Source organism: Ranitomeya variabilis, chromosome 1 (genome assembly GCF_051348905.1).
Source record: "Ranitomeya variabilis isolate aRanVar5 chromosome 1, aRanVar5.hap1, whole genome shotgun sequence".
In the NCBI taxonomy this organism is placed as follows: domain Eukaryota; kingdom Metazoa; phylum Chordata; class Amphibia; order Anura; family Dendrobatidae; genus Ranitomeya; species Ranitomeya variabilis.
The window spans coordinates 509,656,796-509,672,554 of NC_135232.1; the positions used below are offsets into that span (position 1 = coordinate 509,656,796).

A 15,759-nucleotide genomic window follows, 5' to 3' on the forward strand; every position below is an offset into this window, starting at 1 on the left:
ACCAAGGGCAGGAACATATAGGACCACTGCCTAAATTAATCAACAACCAAAGGAAAAAGAAGCAGCATAAAGTCCAGATAAATATGTAAACAAACTTTATTAACAATTTATTACAGGTTTAAAATGAGCAACGTCAATGAGTGACGTCACCGCTGTGATCTGCTCTCACTTTCCGGCCGGCAGAGCGGGGAGCGGACGGCAAGGGACCGGACGGACATCAGATGGTGAGCATGTACGTTTTTTTTTTTTTTTTTTTTTACTTTTACGCTGGTAACCACGGTAAACATCGGGTTACTAAGCGCGGCCCTGCGCTTAGTTACCCGATGTTTACCCTGGTTACCAGCGAACGCATCGCTGGATCGCTGTCACACACAACGATCCAGCGATGTCAGCGGGTGATCAAGCGACGAAAGAAAGTTCCAAACGATCTGCTACGACGTACGATTCTCAGCAGGATCCCTGATCGCTGCTGCGTGTCAGACACTGCGATATCGTAACGATATCGCTAGAACGTCACGAATCGTACCGTCGTAGCGATCAAAATTGCACTGTGTGACGGTACCCTAAGACTTAACCCAGCCTTCCTCCCTAAGGTAGTGTCCTCAACAAATAAATCAGGAGATAATCCTTCCCTCATTCTGCCAACACCCTAGAAACACAAAAGAAGGGGTCTACCATAACCTTGACATTAGGGAGACTGTTCTAAAATACCTGGGGGCGACGAAAGGTTGGAGACGGGACACTAACTTGTTCATACAGTACGGGGGTCCAAATAAAGGATATAAGGCAGCAAAATCAACCATTGCTAGGTGGATCAAAACCATGATAAACCTAGCATATACAGACCAAGGGAAAGATCCCCCGGATATTCTTAGAGCCCATTCAACTCGAGCTATCTCTACATCATGGGCAGAGAAGGGGGGAGCCTCAGCAGAGCAAATTTGTAGGGCGGCGACTTGGACCAGTCTTTCTACCTTTGCTAGACACTATAAATTAGATGTATCATCAGATCAGTTAGCTTTTGGTAGAAAAGTATTACATGCAGTAGTCCCACCCTAGTTTACCATCCTTTGGTATTTCTCCAATGGTGCCGTCAGGTGGTGAACTGGAAAACAGTAATTAGACCTACCGGTAATTGTATTTCCAGGAATCCATCCTGACAGCACTACTAGTTCCCTCCCACTGCAAGTTTATACTATTGACTAATGTGATGTAACATTGGTATATGACTGTTAATAAACTCTCTCTTTGCAACCATCCAGATGTGGTACTTAGAAAATCACTGGTGGGTGGAGTGGGGAGGGTCCTTTTAACCGCTTGTTGTTCCTGTCCCACTGAGGGTAAGAAGGACGTCCTCCAATGTTGCTGTCAGGATGGATTCCTGGAAATACAATTACCGGTAGGTCTAATTACCGTTTTTCTCACTTTTCAGGTTACATCGGGGGCTTATCTACAGCATTACAGAATGCTGTAGATAAGCCCCTGATGCCGGTGGCCGCAGCTCATCTTCGATTTTTGGGGCGACAGGTTCACTTTAAGTTAAACAACATGTCCCCCTCTACTGATCCCAAGTGTTGGAGATGTGGATCAGGTGGGGGAAATTTCCTTCATATCTGTTGGTACTGTCCGGTTTTACAACAGTTATGGAGTAAAGTGAAAAGTATTATCAGGTCGACTACAAGCATTTCATCTGAAATCGGTCCTGAACTATTCCTTGTACAGAACTGTGAGACTTCCATATACTCCTACCAAACGGTCTCTACTAAGATTTTTGGTGATGGCTGCCAGAGCTTGCAGTCCACTGTTCTGGAAGAAACCTAATCCACCTAGCCTGTAGCTCTTGGTTTCTAAGGTCAATGATTTAATGTACATGGAGGACTTGACGGTTTCCCTCTACAGTAGATCTCTACAAATTTACATAAAAGTACATCCAATGTCTCCATTTCATCTTTGAGTGGGTGTTCTGATGTTTCCTCTGCCTTTACTTCAACCACTGGATTCATGGATAGCAGTAGGCTTCGTGACCATTCATGTCATACCTATAAGAGAAATATTCCATCACCCAGGACCAATAGAGTGTGATATGCTATGTGGGTATCATTTTTGTGTATATTTCTATTTTACTGATTATCATGGTGTTCCTGCATCTTGTAGGATGAGGTATTTGTCATCTGATATTCTCCCCACAGTTCTGCACGGTTATCTCTCCACAGGGTCAGTGAATAATGTTGTTTGCTAATATGCTAATGCCATATTGAACTAGCTTGTTGAAACAATGACCCCCTTTAGTGCCTTAACCCACCAGGCACCTTTGTCAGGTGGGGGAGGACTGAAAACCACCCCAACCTGTTTGACTACTCCTGGACATAAGGGGAGGACAGGAGCTGGGGGGAGATTCAGATCCTGTGTGGACCCATGAGGTGAAGACAGCATTTCAGAGAGAGAAAGAAGGGAATATGGACCGTTATCCTCTGTGCTGGATTGTTGGACTTTTATTCTGTAACTGAATGTATTCGCGTTCTGGAATATTTAATCCTTTGTGTGATGGATCGTATATATGGACCTTTCGTGTTTTGCCTAAATAAAGGTCTTGGAATTGTTCACTATTCTCTTGCTCTGTTGATTGTGTGATACCAGAGAAGGAACCCGTGACAACTGGTGGCAGCGGTGGGATCAGAGCGTAACCTAATGGAGAACCACACTCAGAGTGAGTACAGAAATTGGACTGTATCCAGTTTACAGGAGAGAGCCAGAGACTTGGGCCTGAACTACCAGGGTCTGACTAAAGAGGCCTTAATTGATCTACTGGTGGGTGTCAGCCCGGCCACCTCCTCCCATATGTCTGAAGGACGAGCACTGGAGAAGAGGACCCCCACCCCAAAAAGCCAGTGGGTGGTGTGGTACGAAGAAGAGATGGCGGTTCTGGGCCCAGGCGTCTCTCAGGAGTACAAGGAGGAGGCTGCCCGCCGGGCACAGCGGATACAATAAGCAATGGAGCTTGAAAGAGGGAGTAACACAATGTGGAATGTAAACCCAACGATCCGGGAGCCTGTACAGATCACTCGGACAGACTTTAAGCCATTTGATGAGGTTTCCGGAGATGTGGAGGGGTTCTTCAAGGACTTTGAGCAGCAGTGTGCTGTGATGGAGGTGCCCCACTCTGGCTGGATGCGCTTGTTAGTGGGACTCCTGAACGGTAGCCTGGCAGAGGCTTACCGAACCATTGACTCACAGCGGAATCGGGATTATAAAGCAGACTATCCTGGATTACCATGCTATCACCCCAGACTCATATAGGGCCAAGTTCCGAGACCTCCCATGCACTACGGGGGGATCGTTTAGAATGTATGCACATAAGATGTCCCAGGCATGTCGGAGGTGGCTGGAAGCAGAAAACGCTTTTATTGTGGAAGATGTTATACAGGCGTTCCTTATAGAACAATTTCTTGCCAAGTGCCCCGCAGAGGTACGGGAATGGGTCCAGGAGCATACGCCGTGCACCGTGGATAGAGCTGCAACCCTGGCCGATGAAGCCCTTACTATCCGACCGCAATGGAGGAGGCTTCTGGACAATGAACCATGGCCTTCGACCGCGCCCCGTCCCCCTCCGATTATATCTGCCCCTCCACCCAGCCGCAGGCCGATGACAATCACAGCTCACAATCCTGGGCCCCAACAGTTCCGAACACGACCTGGGGGTATCACAGAGAGGATATGTTACGGGTGTGGGCAACCTGGACATTTGCAGTCTGGCTGTCCCTCAAGGATTCGGAGGGAGCCCCACCTCGTCCAGTGCATCTTGTGCACTCCATCCCGCCTGAGGAAGAGCTACCACCACCCCAACCAGAGTGGACCACCGACCACGGCACCATAGATACCCCTCCTGGAGTGTACGGACTCCGGCCTTTGTCCATCAGAAATACACAGAAACGGCATTGCCACCTGCAGGATGTCTTAATTGATGGATACAAAGTGTCAGGATTTAGAGACACAGAGGCATTCCTGACTATCACTGACCCCCGTGTGGTTCGACCCGAGGCAATTCACCAGGGTACGGGAATTCCCATTGTCCTGGCGGGGGGTGTCCGCAAACATATACAGAGAGCTTTGGTACGTTTGGATTTCGGTTTTGGAGAAAATCTGTGTTGGATTGGCGTTATGGGAGGACTTCCTGCAGATATCCTCCTTGGAAATGACATTGGGGAGTTGCAAAGTCATTTTGTGGGAGCAGAAGGTCCGTGGGCCTCTCCTTATTCTGAAAGAACAATTTGAGGGAGATATCACAGATACCGTAATGCCCATCATTCCCTACGTTCTAGGGTTCAGAGACTGTCTCGCCCAGCTAGCTACCTTGGCTAATGAACATCAGCGAACAGCCCAGTCCAGTCAAAAAGCCTGGTATGACCATAAAGCCAGGACCCGGGAATTTATGGACAAGTGCTCATGATTATTGCAACCCCTGCCACTGTACAAGGAACTATAAACAGTGGAGCAAAGTGGACTAAAGTGAGCAGGCCACAGGTCTGTGTAGACCTAATGGCGTGCTCACTTATTATGAGGGGGGAGAGGTTGTGATGGTGTGATATGCTATGTGCGTATCATTTTTTGTATATTTCTATTTTACTGATTATCATGGTGTTACTGCATCTTGTAGGATGAGTTGTTATTTGCCATCTGATATTCTCCCCACAGTTCTGTACGGTTATCTCTCCACAGGGTCAGTGAATAATGTTATTTGCTAATATGATAATGCCATATTGAACTAGCTTGTTGAAACAATGACCCCCTGTAGTGCCTTAACCCACCAGGCACCTTTGTCAGGTGCGGGAGGCCTGAAAACCACCCCAACTTGTTTGACTACTGCTGGACTAAGGGGAGGACAGGAGCTGGGGGGAGATTCAGATTCTGTGTGGACCCATGAGGTGAACACAGCACTTCAGAGAGAGAAAGAAGGGAATATGGACTGTTATCCTCTGTGATGGATTGTTGGACTTTTATTCTGTAACTGAATGTATTCGCGTTCTGGAATATGTAATCCTTTGTGTGATGGATCGTATATATGGACCTTTCGTGTTTTGCCTAAATAAAGGTCTTGGAATTGTTCACTATTCTCTTGCTCTGTTGATTGTGTGATACCAGAAAGGAACCCATGACATAGGGATAATAAGGTGATTAACCTCAGTCACTATATACTTTCAGAGACTGATCTGGGGCTTCTTGGTAAGGGTCTCTCCTTTGCACCTACATCCAGGTTTGACTTGTTTGCCACCATTAAAGATCTGCATATGTTTGCGAAGTCACTGCTGTTCAAGAGATATTTTAACACCAATAACATCAACTCTCTTTTCCCTACAGAAAAGGAACAGGAGGCTCTGCGGATCCTGGAGGAATTGGCAATTGAGCATACTGGTGGTGCAGGCAAGATTCCTCCTACAATTCGTTCACGCTCCAGTAAGTTGCCCCCATTGTCAACATGTGCTAATATTGAGTTGTTTGTTAAGGTGGTGATGGAGGAACTATATAAAATACCAACATTTTTGATTATTGATAATCTCACAGAGGGAGAGAGAAGTAGACTTAGGTATTTTCAGGGACTACCGGATATAGTGTTGAAACCGGCAGACAAGGGTGGCAACGTCGTCCTCTGGCCTACTAGTATGTACGTGAGGCCTTCCATCAACTTAATAATGCCACATGCTATCGGAGAATTACATATAATACTCTCTCGGCGTTCTCTTCTCAACTTGATAGTATTCTTAAACGTGCCTTTGAGGACGGTGTTATCACCAAAGATTTAATGTCGGCTTTGGTGGTTCCTGAACCTACTATTTCTACTCTTTATCTCCTCCCGAAAATTCATAAAAGTGTCTCCTCATCACCTGGCAGACCAATTATCTCTGGCAGGGTGAACTTCCTGGAGCACATTAATAAGTGGATTGATTACCATCTACAACCTCTAGTCTCAGGCCTCCCTTCCTTTTTGAAGGATAAGGGTGATTTGTTGCGCAGGGTCGACGGACTGCATTTGGAGAGTGGTACTCTATTAGTTTCAGCGGATGTTGAGTCTCTATACACCAACATTAAACATAATGATGGGTTATCTGCTGTACGTTTCTTTTTGGGCACGTCTACATAGTCGATGGGTCTTAGGGACCTTCTGCTGGAGCTGTTAGGCGAGTTCACTCTCACTCACAATTTTTTTGTGTTTAAGGGGAACTTCTACCTGCAGCTCCAGGGGACCACCATGTGGGCTGCCTTTGCGCCGTCCTATGCCAGTCTCTTCTTGAGTCTGTCGGAGAGGGACCTCTTCTTGTCAGATGAACTGGGGTCAATGGATCGTGTCCCTTTTTGGACACGGTACATTGACGATATCTTCTTCATCTGGCAGGGCACTCCTGTCGACTTTGAGGGGTTTGGACCGGGTGCCGGACAGGACATCGTGTGACCTATGGGTTATTAACCCTTCACTTATTTATTCACTTTATCCTCACATATTGCGGTTGGTTTACTTGTGATATGCAGTGATCCTATTAGTATGAGTAATGCCATTGTGTAAATACGACACCTGTGGTCACTGCTATACATCAGCCATACAATAGCTATGTGTAGACAATTAACACTGGTTTTATGACATTTGATCTATTGTTGTCCTATCATGGTGCATCTGGATCCATGGGTGTATCCTTGGATTTAGTCACAACTTGTACTAAGTATTTTGTACTATATATTACGTGTAGGATTTTTTAATTGGAAATTTATCTTTCAATAAAAATAATTGGTTACTATTTGGCAAAGTCTTTGACTCTTGTATCTCCGGTATAGTATAGCTGCTATTGAGTCGCCTTATGTATATAATTACTGACGTTCTTTTTTTCATGTATGCCTATATCAAGCTGAGTTGCGAAATATCTATGTGAACATCGTGCGACAATCAAGCCTTTGTACTACATAGCAAATTTTTGTTATTTTTCACTATTTATTTTTTATTTCATTTATATATATATATATTTTTTTTTTCTCACATTTTTGTTTGTTTCTGTTTATCTTAATATATTATTTTTTATTATTTTTGTATGTTTTCGATTATCACCTTTATATCTTTTGTGCTGTATATCGTAGTTATTGGCTTTTGTGTAATAAGTATGTATTTATTTTCACAATTCTGTGCTATGGTAGCCCATGTGCGTTTTGTTATATGCACATGTATTTACTTTCACATTTTATATATTATACTGTAATAGGCCTTTGCTGTTGGTGTACATACTTTGTTACATGCCACGTATTGTGTATGTGCTTATATGTCTTGTATTTATATATTTAGTGTCATATATACAGGTTGGGTTTAATTGATAACTATTATTGGTTTCTATCTGCCCAACATGGCCCTGTGGGTTATTTATGTATGCCCGCTATACTTATATCATATATTTATGTACAGTATACTTACAGGCTAATGTGATTATTTTATTAGGGCATTCTGCCCAGGACTAACATGACCGCCTTGTAACTTCCGTACATGCGCTGACCGCTCCCTGATCTCCTCCGCTTCCTGCTCTCTGGTCACATGGGCCCGTGTGTATCAGCGCTGGTTGGCGTGTTCGGTTCGCGGATGTTGACTGGTTGTGTTGTGGACATGGTAACTATAAATGGTTCAATTAGCTTTCCTTTATCACGCCCCCTGAGGAAGGTTAATCCGAAACGAGCGTCGGGGAGGGCGGGAGATGGCATGGTATACTCTGCATCGCTGACTGATATGTGTTTCCATCTATTGATTATGTATCTTGCCACTTAGGGTTTATTTTCATTTAAGAACTTTCTATTAATAATGCTACAATACTTTTTGGCATCATACGATTTGCTCCATATATATAGAATCCCAGCTGCTGCAAGTTATTTTGTTCCATCATAATAGAGCAGTGATGCCACCCAGTTTCCCTGCTATTTAGAGTACTTTGATTGCCGATTTTTTAGCCTCTTGTTCTGCCTTGACTTTTTGTATAGATTAATACATTTTGTACAATTTATTTAAACTATGGACTATTGCACCGATTTTTGTGGTTTTTTTCAAGTAGATCTCTACAGTAGAGGTCTTCTATAAAACATGGTTCTATTGGATGGAAATCAAGCACTCCAATGAATATGGTAGCCTTGTGCAACTTGACCCTCAGACTTGAATGTCATTTGGGTTTTTGTTTGAATGGATGCCTGGATTGGGGTGGTTCTCTACCCCCTCCTATTTTTTTTTCCCTCTTACTTCACACTTTCATTTCTCCCCGTCCACTTTTCAGCTTTTCCAGAGCCTTTGTTCTACCAGTAGTGTGGAAGTTAGAGATGACAGAGATGAGTGGGGACTTTTTTTTTTGTGGATTGAGTTTAGGCCACATGTTACATAACGTTTGGGCCACATTTATCCGGCGCTGTATGCCGAGCACTTACTTTGGGGTTTCCATCTAAATCTCGAGTGATGTGATTCAGATGACCCCCCCCCCCGAGTGATCCATTCACTATAATGAGGCAGCAGAGTTACCTCTGTTCAGCGCTGACCTTTTATCAGAAGTGCAGAAACTGTGGCGGACTGCGCTTTTATGCATGCGTAAAAAGACAGACATCGCTGAATCATAGGCCAGATGGTGTCCACAGTGCCTCCATCTGCCTCATTATAGGGAATTCTCCGCCAGAGGTTCTGTCTGAATCATATTTCATAGATTTACACAGGAACCCCGGTGTAAGCGCTCAGCGCAGGATAAATGTGAGACGAGCCTTACTGCGATTTTAGCAGGCAGAATCAACAAATCAACAGTAGGTGAAGAATTGGTTTCATTTTTTAGGCCGTTCCTCATGCGATTAGACGACTATATTCTTCAGTTCGATTTGATTACAGCGATACCAGAGTTATATTATATTTTATGAAACCGAGAGAGACACTGCTATTAGAAAATAAAATTCTTCTGGCAGCTGTTTATGTGGACCAGAGTCATCGTATACTGCTGGATGATCAACAGCTTACTAAAAGAAAAGAAACTCTGATTGAGGTAGCAGTTAGGATGAGTGGGCTACAGGACAGCCAAGAGCAAGAGGACTCTGTCCTGCCAGTGCTGCTACTGCTGTTACTTCATCCTCATCAGATGAGGAGTTTGATTTCGACAAGTATTTGGACAACACTGAGCAGGCAAAGCGTTGCCGCAGCGAAAAAGATGCCACTCCCATAGAAAACAGTGACCATATTTCAGCAAAATTTTTCACTTGCTCTCAAATAAGTAGAAGAGTTCAATCGTTCATCAAAACTGACTGTGCATGAGGCAATTCCTTTATACCCTGAAATTGTTAAAGATGTTGCCCATGTGGTTACTGCTTTGCCACCAACCCAAGTTAGTGTAGAGAGGTTGTTCTTTAGCCTTAAAATAATTAGGTCAGATTTGAAGTCATCTATGAAGGAGGATCTGATGAAGGCGATACTATTTCTCAGAACAAATTTATAGACTGCACAAATGTTATTCAGTACATTTTTGTTGAAAACTGATTTTTTTCCACTTACTGCATAGTGTATAATAAATTGTAAATATGCAAAAGTTTTTTGTTCTAAAGTTGTGTTCCAATAAATATATTTTATGTTCTATCTAAACGGCTTGATTATTGTATCATAATAATGATTAAAAGCCTGATGTTACTATTTTACTACAGTAAATTTATCACTTAAACATGTGCCATGTATGAGGGAGTCGGAGACATGGAAATTGAGGAGTCGGAGGTTTGGCTTACCGACGCCACAGCCCTGATGTCAGCAGCCAAACATAAAAACCTGCTATAAGGTCTCTTTCACAAGTCCTGATACTTCCGGTAGCGGAGATTTCAGTGTAGACAATACTTGCGGCACATGTGTGGCATGCGTGTGCCGCATCAGTACCAAACAGACAGGCGCCAGGGAAGAAGTGCTAACTTAAGCGCTGCTCCCCTGCGTCGAGTGCTGAACACGGCTCTCATCATTCTCTCTTGCTCTGCCGGCGATCGGTGCTAGCAGGGGAAAAGGAGTTATATTTAAGCGATAAAATAGACAGCTGGCAGAGGCTGGTGGGTATATTACTCCTAACAGCCTGCCCCTGCTGCCACTAAAAATGACAGCATGAGCAGCTCATGGGGGGGGGGGGGGGTATTCATCTCATCAGCCGCCGCCTGCGCTATAAATAAAAATTGAAAAAAAATAAATAAAAAAAGCGTGGATTCCCCTGTATTTTCTATAACTAGCCAGCAAAACTCAGAGCTGGGGGCTGCAACCCTCGGCTGTCAGCAAGGTTGGTTATGAAGAATAGAGTGGTCTTCACGCTGTTTTTTTTTAATTTAATAATAATATTATTCAAAAAACATTTTTGACAACTAGCCTTGTTAAAGGCTGGTATTCTGAGGCTGGTAAAGGGCCATGGATATTGACCACCCCCAGTCTAAAAATAGCAGCCCGGAGCTGCCCAGAAAAGGAATATTAGACGCACCAATTCTGGGGCTTTGCCCGACTCTTCCCACTTGCCCTGTAGCGATGGCAAGTGGGGTTCATAGTTGTGGGGTTGATGTTACCTTTGTGTTGTCACGTGACAAAGCCCATGGCTGAGACACCTATCCATTACCAATCCTATAGTTGCACACAGCCAAAATAAAGTGGTGCAATTTCTTGTTACCCTTATGAAAATGCAAAATTTGGGGCTAAAATAACATTTTTGTGAGGAAAATGTGATTTTATTATTTTTACGGCTCAATGTTATAAACTTCTGTGAAGAACCTGGGGGTTCAAAGTGCTCACCACACATGTAGAAATGTTCCTTGGTGGGGTCTAGTTTCCAAAATGGTGTCACTTGTGGGGGGTTTCCACTGTTTAGGCACATCAGGGGTTCTCCAAATGCAATATGGCGTTCAATCTCATTTCCAGCCAATTTTGCATTAAAAAAAAAGTCAAACGGAGCTCCTTCTCTTCCGAGCTCTGCCATGCGCCCAAACAGTGGTTTACCCGCACATGTGGGGTATGAGTATACTCAGGACAAATTGCACAACTATTGCGGTAAAATTTCTCCTGTTACCCTTGGTAAAATAAAAAATTGGGGGTGAAAAGATCATTTTTGTGGAAAAATATGATTTTTTCACAGTGCTACATTATAAAGCTGCTGCTTTGATATGCTTTACAAGCAACCAGACTGCAAAAAGTGAAAGTCTTTAACACTACCATCTCCGGCTATCCCTTTTACGAATGATTGGAGTGACAGCATGCATGATGGACTACAGCTCTTTTCTTCAGAGCTTGGGGTTCTGATGATCGGTGGGGGTCCCAACAGTTGGACCTCCAGCAATTGGGAAGTTATCCCTTATTCCACAGAAAGGGAATAACCTCAAACTTAACCCCTTTCCCACATTGGGCATAATAGTACACCCAAGTCAGACTCCCTCCCTTTGATGTGGGCTCTGGCGGTGATCCCTCATCTTTCCCGGTACATGTCAGCGGGTGGAGTCGCGATCCACCAGCAGCTATTAACCCCTTAAATGCCGCTGTCAAATGCTGACAGCGGTATTTAACACGCGCTTCTGGCCGGAAACCTGCCCACCGGTGACCCCCGTCACGTGATTGCTGGTCACCGCTTCATTGGCATGACAGCCAGAGGTCTCCTTGAGACCTCTATGGTTGTCAAAGCTGGCTTGCTGTGAGCACCACTTGGTGGTCGGCCCTCATAGCAAGTGAGTAATTCTGCTATATAGAGGCGATCTGATCATCGCCTGTATGTATCAGAGCTGATCGAGTTATGGCAGCTTCTAGTCTCTTCTTAATCAGCAGGAAGAGCATAACCCATAGTATAAAACATAACTTTTACTGATATAGTTAAAATGGACAATAATAAACAATTAAAGGTGCTCACGCCGAAAACTGTGCACATTAAAAAACTGGTTCAATCTCACCAATTGTAGACGTGGGATACCCACTAAGAGGAAAAGGGGTCCCAGGGAGGGTCCAACACAGCAGTCAAATAAGGGGCGGGGACCTGTTCCCTACTCCCCTGTCGTGCCCCAGTAGTGACTCCTGTCCTTACAAGGACAGGCCCGAGTAAGCCCTGCTATGGACACCCCCCACCAACTACAGTGTAGACAACGCCTCCCAACGCGTTTCTTCTCCAGTTATGGAAATTCATCAGGGGAGCTTGAGAAAGTCAATGAACAGAGTGTGCTCAAATGTCCATAGTGATCAGGGTATCAGCAGTGGCTGTATCCCATCAAGATAGGTCTTCAAATGTGGCCGCTCGCCACAATTAGTGAGTGAGCCGACTATGGCACCCGCTGCCTGCTTATAAAGTAGACCGTCCCGCCCACCAAGAGGGGTTTTTTTTTTATGATCAATAACCGCCATACCTAATTAGTGCACCTTACCAGACGATACTGGAACGCACGCCGGGTCCCTTATACGACACACGTGCACTCACAGCGTATCCCACAAACCGGAAATGCCGGCGCCATCTTGGAAAACTCACTTCCGGTGCGCCGCTGTGCTTATGCGCTCCAGGAATGGAACGCAAGCTTAATCCAGACACAAGACCGATATGATGACGTCACAAAGGTAATTAGTATACAACGTGACGCTATAGTGCGTTCAGCAAATGGAGCGCCAGCCTGATAGAAACAAAGCAAAACACACTAACGTCACAAAGGTCAGATGACATACAGTGTGATACTCCACAAAGTGGAACGTAAGCGACCAACCACACGGGCAACGCCACTAAAGCAGTACTAGATGCAATCAATGTGAGTGCATAGGCTTCTAGAGATGTAATAAACGGCAATACAGAGTGTCATCTGTACCTCCCCCATATATACCTTTTAGTACCAGCCTACCATATATATATATATATATATATATATATATATATATATATATATATATATATATATATAGGTGCACAGACATACATAGTCTGTAAGTGTACAGATAAGGGTGTTGCCTCCTATGTAGAAAAAGGTATAATGATGTAGATGGTTAGAAGTGTCCCAACACATTCTTATCATATATGTAGGAATAGAAGCACCCCACCGACCGGTGATGTCCAGACGGGGGTATTTTTACTATTGTAGAGGATCCCATAACAGATGGCTGGGAGTGTCCAACCAAGCTAAGATTAAATTCTATTACCTTATGACAAGATCTATATGGCTGTAAGTGTCCAAACAGTACGATATACACAAATGTATCATGCTACACAAGAGGGAATACAGGGAGTATTATGTGTGAGGTAGCGCCCGTATCAGTGGCCTAAAGGTGGAAATGTAAGGAAAAAGATAATCATAAACGTACGGCAATCAAAAACCAGGACGGCATTAGGTATAAATAGGTGACAATTGTCACTTAGCAGCAAGAATGTATGACAACTATTATATTATTCTTGCTGCTAAGTGACAATTGTCACCTATTTATACCTAATGCCGTCCTGATTTTTGACTAGTACTGCTTTAGTGGCGTTGCCCGGCATTTCCGGTTTGTGGGATACGCTGTGAGTGCACGTGTGTCGTATAAGGGACCCGGCGTGCGTTCCAGGATCGTCTGGTAAGGTGCACTAATTAGGTATGGCGGTTATTGATCATAAAAAAACCCCTCTTGGTGGGCGGGACGGTCTACTTTATAAGCAGGCAGCGGGTGCCATAGTCGGCTCACTCACTAATTGTGGCGAGCGGCCACATTTGAAGACCTATCTTGATGGGATACAGCCACTGCTGATACCCTGATCACTATGGACATTTGAGCACACTCTGTTCATTGACTTTCTCAAGCTCCCCTGATGAATTTCCATAACTGGAGAAGAAACGCGATGGGAGGCGTTGTCTACACTGTATTTGGTGGGGGGTGTCCATAGCAGGGCTTACTCGGGCCTGTCCTTGTAAGGACAAGAGTCACTACTGGGGCACGACAGGGGAGTAGGGAACAGGTCCCCGCCCCTTATTTGACTGCTGTGTTGGACCCTCCCTGGGACCCCTTTTCCTCTTAGTGGGTATCCCACGTCTACAATTGGTGAGATTGAACCAGTTTTTTAATGTGCACAGTTTTCGGCGTGAGCACCTTTAATTGTTTATTATTGTCCATTTTAACTATATCAGTAAAAGTTATGTTTTATACTATGGGTTATACTCTTCCTGCTGATTAAGATTTCTCTACCCTAAGAGTTGTGCAACAGTCTGGTATATCCAAACTGCAGCTGCTAATTCAGCTTCTAGTCTCCCAAGGAGAATACTGAAGCATGCCAAAAGTAAAAAAAAAAAAAAAAAAAAAAAAAAAAAGTTTTTAAAAATATATAAAAAAAATACATATATAAATGTTCAAATCACCCGCCTTTCAAAATAAAAACAATAAAAATAAAATCAAACATGCACATATTTGGTATCACCGCGTTGATTTCACAGAAAAATAATAATAAAAAAAATTAACCTGATCGCTAAATGGCATAGCGAGAAAAAAAGGAAAAATCCCAGAATTACTCTTTTTTGATTGCTGCGGCCTTGTATTAAAAAGCAATAACGGGAGATCACCAAAATGGTATCATTAAAAACGTCGGCTCGGCGCGCAAAAAAAAAAATAAATAGAAAAGAGCCTTCACCCTAGAGAAAAACAGACACTATGTGTACCGGAAAATGGCACAATTATTTTTTTTTTTTTAACAAACTTTGGAATTTGTTTTCACCATTTGGATTAAAAAAAAAAAAAAAAAAAAAAAAAGAAAAAAAAAAAAGAACCTACACGTGTTTGATGTCTATGAAATGGAAATGACCTGGAGAATCATAATGGCAGGTCAGTTTTAGCATTTAGTGACCCTAACAAAAAAAACAAACAAAAAACAAGTGTGGGATTGCACTTTTTTTGCAATTTCACCGCACTTGGATTTTTTTCCCCGATTTCTAGTACACGACATGGTAAAACCAATGGTGTCGTTCAAAAGTGCAAGCCCTCACATAGCCATACTGATGGAAAAATAAAAAAAAGTTATGGCTCGATTGCTGCGATTACGCAAAAATAATGAACATGCTGCGTTTTTTACCGCGATGCGTTTCCACCGCAGAAAAAAACGCAGCATGGGCACATCAATTGCGGAATGCATTAAAAAAAAAAAAGGGGATGCTGTTTGTAAGCTTTTTAAAGCATTTCCACTGCGGAAAATCGTGGCAAAAACGCTTAAAAAAACGCAACGTGGGCACATAGCCTTAGGCTTCTTTTACACTTACTGGGTTTTTTTGCGGGCCGTATCGCCGCAATTTTCACGGTCTGTCACAATAACGGACCGCAAAAAACTTGCAGATCGCCATTTTTTCAGATTTCCAATACTATGGAAAAAGTATTGGAAAAAAAACAAACAGTGGTCTGCAAAACCGGAAGTCACGGTGCACCGCGAAAGCAAGCTTCCGTTGTCAAAGGTGGGCAGAGTCCGTAAGCCGCGAAAAAGATCGAGCAGGCTCGATATTTTTTCACGGCCATAAATACGGCCCTCACGGCCATACGGTGCTCGGTGATCCGTGGAATTATTGCGGCCCTATAGAAATCTATTGGGGCTACAAAACCACGGTAAGTGTAAAAGAAGCCTTAGAATAGGGTTTCCTGGGGAGTAAGGGTATGTGCACACGCTGCGGATTCCCATAAGTTTACAGTACAATGTAAACCTATGGGAAATGAAATCCGCAGTGCCCATGCTGCGGAAAAAAACGCGCGGAAACACAGCGGTTTATTTTCCGCAGCATGTCAATTGTTTGAGCGGA

The 15,759-nt window shown here is 43.7% G+C and overlaps 1 protein-coding gene across 2 annotated transcripts in view; it reads right to left on the reverse strand.

Moving 5' to 3' along the window:
* The window catches only part of HAUS8 (HAUS augmin like complex subunit 8), a 181,877-nt gene that overhangs the window by 165,479 nt on the left and 639 nt on the right, over positions 1 to 15,759 (reverse strand). The gene's annotated exons all lie outside the window — the stretch shown is intronic.